Source organism: Myotis davidii, unplaced genomic scaffold (assembly GCF_000327345.1).
Source record: "Myotis davidii unplaced genomic scaffold, ASM32734v1 scaffold395, whole genome shotgun sequence".
NCBI classification, from domain to species: domain Eukaryota; kingdom Metazoa; phylum Chordata; class Mammalia; order Chiroptera; family Vespertilionidae; genus Myotis; species Myotis davidii.
In genome coordinates this window covers 4,554,229-4,561,291 of record NW_006287904.1, presented here as the reverse complement: position 1 = coordinate 4,561,291, position 7,063 = coordinate 4,554,229, and positions in this window count along the sequence as shown.

The window sequence follows — 7,063 nt, the reverse complement described above, 5'->3', positions numbered from 1 at the left end:
ACACGGTCCTGGGAGAAAGGCCAAGGAGTAAAGGTTCAGCCACTGCCCACGGAAGAGGCTGCCTTACCCTCCGACGGACTTTTCCAGACTCTGCCATCTCTCCCGCTCCGCCCCTTCCCTCTCCACTCTGCCTCTCAGGCAGGCCTCTCGCCTCTGGTGGAGAGGTCTCCCTGGCCTAGTAAGTGCACTGTCCTGGCCAGAGAGAGGGCTGGTGCTCGGTGAACTCAAGGAGACCTTCAGAAGCTCTGGGTTCTTTCCTTCCTGTGACTGACGGGTTTCCCACCCTAGAAAAGTGATGATGATCCCTTGCGTCCGTGGATGGGGTTCCCCCACCTGCCTGGTCCCACCTGCACTTGTGAGGTGGGCAGGAAGGGATTCCTGCTCCTTGTGTGGAAACTGGCTCTTGAGGAGGCTGAGTGGCTGGCTGCTCAGCAGCGGCCAAGTCCAGCCTAGAATCCAGGTCCCTCTGGAGCAGCGGTTCTCAACCTTTCACAGGGGTCGGCTAAGACCATCCTGCATATCAGATACTTACATTACGATTCGTAACAGTAGCAACATTACAGTTATGAAGTAGCAATGAAAATAATTTTATGGTTGGGGGTCACAACATGAGGAACTGTATTTAAAGGGCCAGAAGGTTGAGAACCACTGCTCTAGAGTGTCGTGTCTATAAACATCTCCCCGGGGATGCCCAGGGAGTTCAAGACAAGACACCTGACTCCTTTGCAGTAGCTGCAGTAAATGGTGGACCAAATGGGTCGGGGTGCCCCCATTGAGGCTGCTTCTCCTGCCTGAATGAATATTCAAAGCAGCCTTCCTTGGTAGCTACCATCTATGCAACTGGGGAGAAGGCTGCACCAGGTTTGCTTACAGCTCTTACAAGCCACCCAGGTCCCTGGCCAGGTAGCTCAGTTGGCTAGAGCGTTAGCCCAATACATTCCCCAAAGAAATGAAAACAGATGTCCACATAAAGACTCCTGCATGAATATTCAAAGCAGCATTATTCAGAAGAGCCAAAAAGTGAAAACAACCTGGACGTCCACATCCATAGTACGGAATTGGCAATAAAAAGGAATGACTGAGTTTGAACTCGGTTTGGCTCAGTGGATAGAGCATCGGCCTGCGGACTGAAGGGTCCCAGGTTCAATTCTGGTCAGGGGCATGTACCTTGGTTGCGGGCATATCTCCAGTAGGGAGTGTGCAGGAGGCAGCTGATTGATGTTTCTCTCTCATTGATGTTTCTAACTCTCTATCCCTCTCGCTTTCTCTCTGTAAAAAATCAATAAAATATATTTAAAAACAAAAAAGGAATAACTGATGGGCACAATATCAATATGCCTAGTTTATACTATGTGGAAGGTTCCAAACACAGGAGACCACCTATTGTATGATGCCACTCGTATGAACCGTCCATAAAAGGCAAATGTATAGAAACAGAAAGTAGACTAGTGGCCGTCTGATGCCGGGGTGGGAATGAGGATGGACGGTCATGAGGAAGAGATAGAAATGTTCTCATCGGGTTTACAGTGATGGTTCCCCCACTCGGTAGCACTGCTAACAATCACTGAGACAGGAGAATTTCGTGCGATGTAAAATGCACCCAGTAAAGCTGTTAGAAACAAAAACACCTGGTTGCATAAGCCCCTTCCCCTTTGGATGTGCCCTCTGCTTCCCCCACTCGTGAGCCAACCCTGCACAGTCAGCCCCGAGGTGTTTGAGGCACTGGGGAGAGCGTGTAGGAGACTTGTGGCTCCCAGGGCTCAGGGGCCAAGACAACCAAAGATTCCAGTGACAATGGGTGCAACTCTGAGCCAAAGCCTGGCCTGTGGCCCATGGCCACATTCCAGCAGGCCACAGGTCAGGGAGCAGAAGGGAGTTGGCCCTGAGCAGCTGGTCCTGGCCCGGCCCAATCCCGCCTTAGAGAAGAGAGGGATGCCTAGCACTCATGGGAAGGAGTGTGGAAAAGGGGACCAGCAGGCAGGGACAGGGGGCACCGTGCTCCCTAGGTTGGGGACATAAGTTCACTGCTGCTAACTACTCCTCCCAGCAGATGTCCCAGAGGAGGCTGCATTGGGCTGGCGTGGAACTGGGGGGCTTTCCCTCTGACCCTCCCCCCACACTCACAGCCTCAGTGCTGCCCATCACAGCCCTTACTGCTGCTGCCTGGAGCCTCCCCTTCACTGAGGAAGCCCTGCCCCTCAGACAGGACATTACTAAAGTCCATCACTGGGCTGTGCCCTCAGACATCCCAGAAATTGCTTCAGATGTTTAGGTACAGAGCTAACAATTGTTTCATCCCTTCTATGTCGTCCCTTCTAGTCTGGGCACATCTGAAACCAGAAATCTATCTCTCTGCCTCTGAGAAAGGTCTCCTCGGGAGGTCTGGGCCACCACCCCTGCCCCCGGATGGGGGGAGGTGCCTGCCACTGAGCAGGTGGCACCCTGCTGCTGCCCCTCACAGCTGTGTGGGAAGATGTTTGGCCCATTCTTCACATGAAGAAACTGATGCTCAGAAAGGCTCTGCCTTGCCCAAGTCAGCACAGCCCTCGCAGGAGCTGGGATCTTGAGCCCCAGGTCTGCTGTGTATCTTGGGCAAGTCACTCATCCACTCTGAGTCTCATTGCCTCCCATGTAACTGCCTGTAACAGTACCTTGGGTACCAAAGGTCCTAGTAGGACAAAATGGGACAGGGTTCAGGAAGACCACTCCCAGCAGACTTCCTGGAGGAGGCTGCACTAGGCTGGAATAGAGCTGGGGAAGCTCTGCACAGCTCTAGGCTGCCCAGGACCAGTTCAGAAGTGCTAGCTCCGGCTCCTCCCCAAGGAGCCCTGCACCACCAGCGACTGCAGGCTCTGGGTGCCAACCCCGCAGGACACAGGGACCAGGACACCCGCCTGGGGGTGTACAGTGACGGGGGCTCCCACCTCATGGGGCACAGAGACCAGGATGCCCACTCAGTGGGGCTCGCCCCCAGGACCCTGCACTCACCAAGGGCCAGGAGGGACAGCAGGGCAGAGAAGATGAGCTTCATGCCTGAGGTCCTGAGGTGGCTCCAGCGAAGGCTCTGCCACCTGCGCCTGCTCTGCAGCCCTTTATGTAGGGCTTGCTGACATCATGGGTTTGTCCTGTGGCCCAATAGGTGCCCCCTGGCTGCCCCACCCCCTGACCAAGTTCCTGGAGACAGAGAAACCCAGGAGGGGAGGGGACAAAGGGGGCAAGGGAGAAGGAAAGATGCCTGGGCAGGGCTTGGCACCAGGAGAAGGAAGAAGCCCAGCCCACTGCCACCTGGCAAGTGTGCCCTGGTGCTGCCTCCCACTGATGATTAATGACTCCCCTAGGGAGTCACAGCCCCTGAGTTTGGTCCTCCCTCTGGTCTCAGTGCCTCCTAGAGGGTGGGACACAGAGCCGGGGTCCCAGGGTGAACATTTGTGGATCATCTTGACTGTGATGCAGACCCACCCAAGTCTTTGAGGCTCTCCAGGAACTTTGGGGCCTCCGCCCTGGCGGGGAGCTTGCCACAGAGCGTGGGTCTGATCAGGGATCCTGCTCTCCGGGCACAGAGGAGGGCCGGGGTTTGGCACTGGAATCACCAGCTGGGTTTCGGGTGACAGGTCCAGGGTCTCTCACTGTTTGGAAACACAGTATCGTAACACTAAGGATGGCTTTCATCAATAATTGCAATAAACTCTTTCAAAAATAGTGAAGAAATACAAAATTGGCTAATTCTCAGTAACGCTGAAGCACTTTTGTACCTAAGTTAGCAGCTCCACTCTACCAACCCATGATCATAGAAGAATTAAGAAATGTTGCAACCCATGTCTCTATCTCTGAGTGCAAATTAGGAAAAGGATGGTTTGGGAGGTCAGAGGCTTCCAGACTCTCTTATGTCTGGCACAGAATTGGCAGGAACACAGATCACCTGAGGCCACAGCCAAGAGGCTGAACTCAAGGTGTGCCCTGGAGGCAGGACTGGGATTGGCAACAGGGCAGACTCTTTCTGCTGTGTCTGCAGGAAATGGCCCAGCCCCAGGCCAGGGATATGCTCAGCTAGAGGCACGCAGAACAGCCCTCCAGGCCCAACTGCAGAGGAAGCAGATGTAAGGGTAGGTATGCCCAGAAAATGAAGTTCAAACCATCTATTATTAACATTCATTCATTCGTTCATGCCAGAATTGGTGGGGGCCATGAGGGACACAGAAGAGGGGTTCATCTTTGCCATCAGGAGCACATGGCACAAGGGGACACAGGTAGACACTCCTATCAGGCCACCTGGAAAAAGCAAGGCAGGTGGGACCCAGAGGAGGAAAGACCAGCCAGTTCCCATCATGAGGGTTCCAGAAGAGTTTGAAGAAGAGCCTTTGACCTGGGTGCCTGAAGGAAGGAGTAGGGCTTCTACAGAGAGAGTATTCAGGCAGAGGAAATAGCCAAGCAAAGGCTTGGAGCACAGACTCAGTGACCAGTGACCCATTACCTGCGCATGAGGAACAACCAAAGGTCACGCTAAGCTTTCTGGCCTAGAACTCTAGTTGGAAAGATTAACATCATCTCCTCTACTTTGAGCTCCATCTCTGTCTTGGACAGCTCCTCATGCAGGTCCTACGGGCACCTAAATGCAATGCATCTAAAATAGGGCTCATCCACTTCCTCCAGCCCTGCATCTTCTCTCATATTCCTACCACTTTCCACCAGACCCATCAAATGAAGAGCCTCAGGGTCATCCTCAAGTCCTCTGGCCAGCTAGCCCTGTATGTGTGATGGGCACTTGATGGTCAATATTGGTAGAACAAATGAATGAGTGAGGAAGAAGAGGGACAGGAAGTGGGGAAAGGCTCCTGCTTGCTATGTGTCAAGTTTGAAAAACAGTGAGGCCAGGACTGGCTAGGCCATGCTTCCCAGAGCCTGTGTACAAGCAGGAGCTGGATCAGAACTTGAAGAGCATTGAGGGAGGTAAATACAGGTTTCCAAGTGCTGAGACAGTGGTATGGTGTAAATATAGAGTACAGAGAAGGTGGCCATGCTACAACCAACCATGTAATGACAGGAGCTGGTTCACAGGCAGGTGAGGAATGGTCACTCTCTTCCCCCACTCCCTCTCCACCCCTGAAATTCACCCAGTGACCCTCTATCACCTCAAGGACTGGCCCACACTAAGCCCTCCTAACTGATGGGCAGTAAGCCCTACACCTGCCTGATATGGAGCCTCTAGCTTCCAACCCCAGGAGGAGTTGGGAAGGAAGTGTGGGATCTGGGCAGAACCAGCTCCAGGTAGAACAAAGGAGATCTGCCACTCACCCCTGACCCCTATCCAGTGGTCTCTATTGTTAATGATCATTCCTTTGCTGACCACCCTGAAGAGAGAGCAGAGAGTGAAAAAGAATAAGGAAGAGATGGACAGAGGGCTCCCTGCTACCTGGCCAATGTGATAACCATGATTTCCAGAGCGAGGTCTTCACATTGGCTCCCATGCATAGAGCCAAAGGTGCTGGACAGTCTTTGGGTGTGTCTGTGGGCAGGGGGAGTGAGTGCCACCAGGAGAGAGCTCAGCTGACAGGCAGCAGGCAGGAAAACGGTGGCTTTATTAACTAATATGCCTAGTTGCTAAATGTTGCCCCATTTACAAAGAACCCATAGAGACAAAGAGCTTCTATCTCCTTGGACAGCTCTCTTCCTCCTCCTCCCCCTCTTCACCTACCTCTCCTAATCATATCCCAGGTTTCTCATTTGCCAGACTTCAGTTCTCTTGGCCAGGGTAGCACTCCACGGCCCTGGCAGAAATCTAATCTCCATGGGCATCTAATCACCACCGCCACTGAGATGAGAATGTGCAGCAGGCATGGCCCGGGGGGCTTCCGGGACGGTGCCAGCCAAAGGCACTCTGCATGGTGGAGTGTCTGGCACAGGGCCAGCCATGCAAATTTCTTCCCAGAAGGAATGAGGTCTCTGTTCAGGGAAACCCCCAGGTGGAAGTACTGGCCCTGGGCCCCTTTAGCTGCCCCTCCCCTGGGGCTGCAGTCTGGCAGGGAGGAGGCCAGCTCTGCTGCCTTCCGCATCCCTGCTTGCTCCCTATGGGGGAAGGTCAGGTGGTCTTCAATGAGAAGGAGCTTGAGCTGGGTCCTCAGAGGGGCAAGGAGCCACCCTCTTTCTCTATTTCCATGGATGAGGCTGGGACACTGACCCAGGGTATCCTGTCCACTCCTTAAGTTCCTGTGTGTTCACTGGCCGGTGTAACCCAGTTGGCTGGGTATCATCCCATACACCAAAAGGTTGCCAGTTTGATCCCCAGTAGGGGGTGTGTAGGAGGCAGCTGATTGATGTTTCACTCTCACATTGATGTTTCTCTCTCTTTCTCCCTTCTTCTCTCTCTAAAAATCAATTTTAAATCTTTTTTTTTTTTTTTTAAGAAAGTGAGTAGGTGGGTGAGGGCCTGTGCTCAGGGGGGAGTAGGCAGGGAGAGGTCAATGGCGGGGAAAGGAGACATGTGTGATACTTTCAACAATAAAGATTTTAAATTTTAAAAAAAAGAAAGTGAGAGGAGGGGCAAAGAGGTGGAGCAGGTGCCCCCTTTTCTTGATCCACCGAGCAGATCTTGATCCTGAGCAAAGTCTTTCTCCAAAGAGTATTAATTTCAAGAAAAATCCATTTGGGAAAAGACTCTAAAAGTTTGGCCACCTGGTTGACCCTCTTGAACAGAGACTTGAAGTCCCTGGAGCATTTGGTGTTTGTGGGGGATTAGGAGGAAGCTGAGGGGTTGGGGGGAATGGCTCTGAATCAATAGTGCTGTTGCCCAATGTTGCCCCATCTGTAAGGGAAAGTCAGCAATCAAAGGGCTTTTCTCTGCTTGAACTTCCTGCCCCTTCTTCATGTCTTCTTCCTCCCTCTCTGAACCTCTGATCCTCCTCATAGTCTTCTCCTCACCCCTGTCTGGCAGGGGTAGGCCCAGGCTCTGAGTCGCTGTAGGTCCATATCTTTGTGTCCTTTCCAATTGCCCCTTCTCCTTACTCATGACATGCAATCTGGTGCCCAAAATACTATCTTCCTTCATCCTGCCTCTTGTATCCACGTA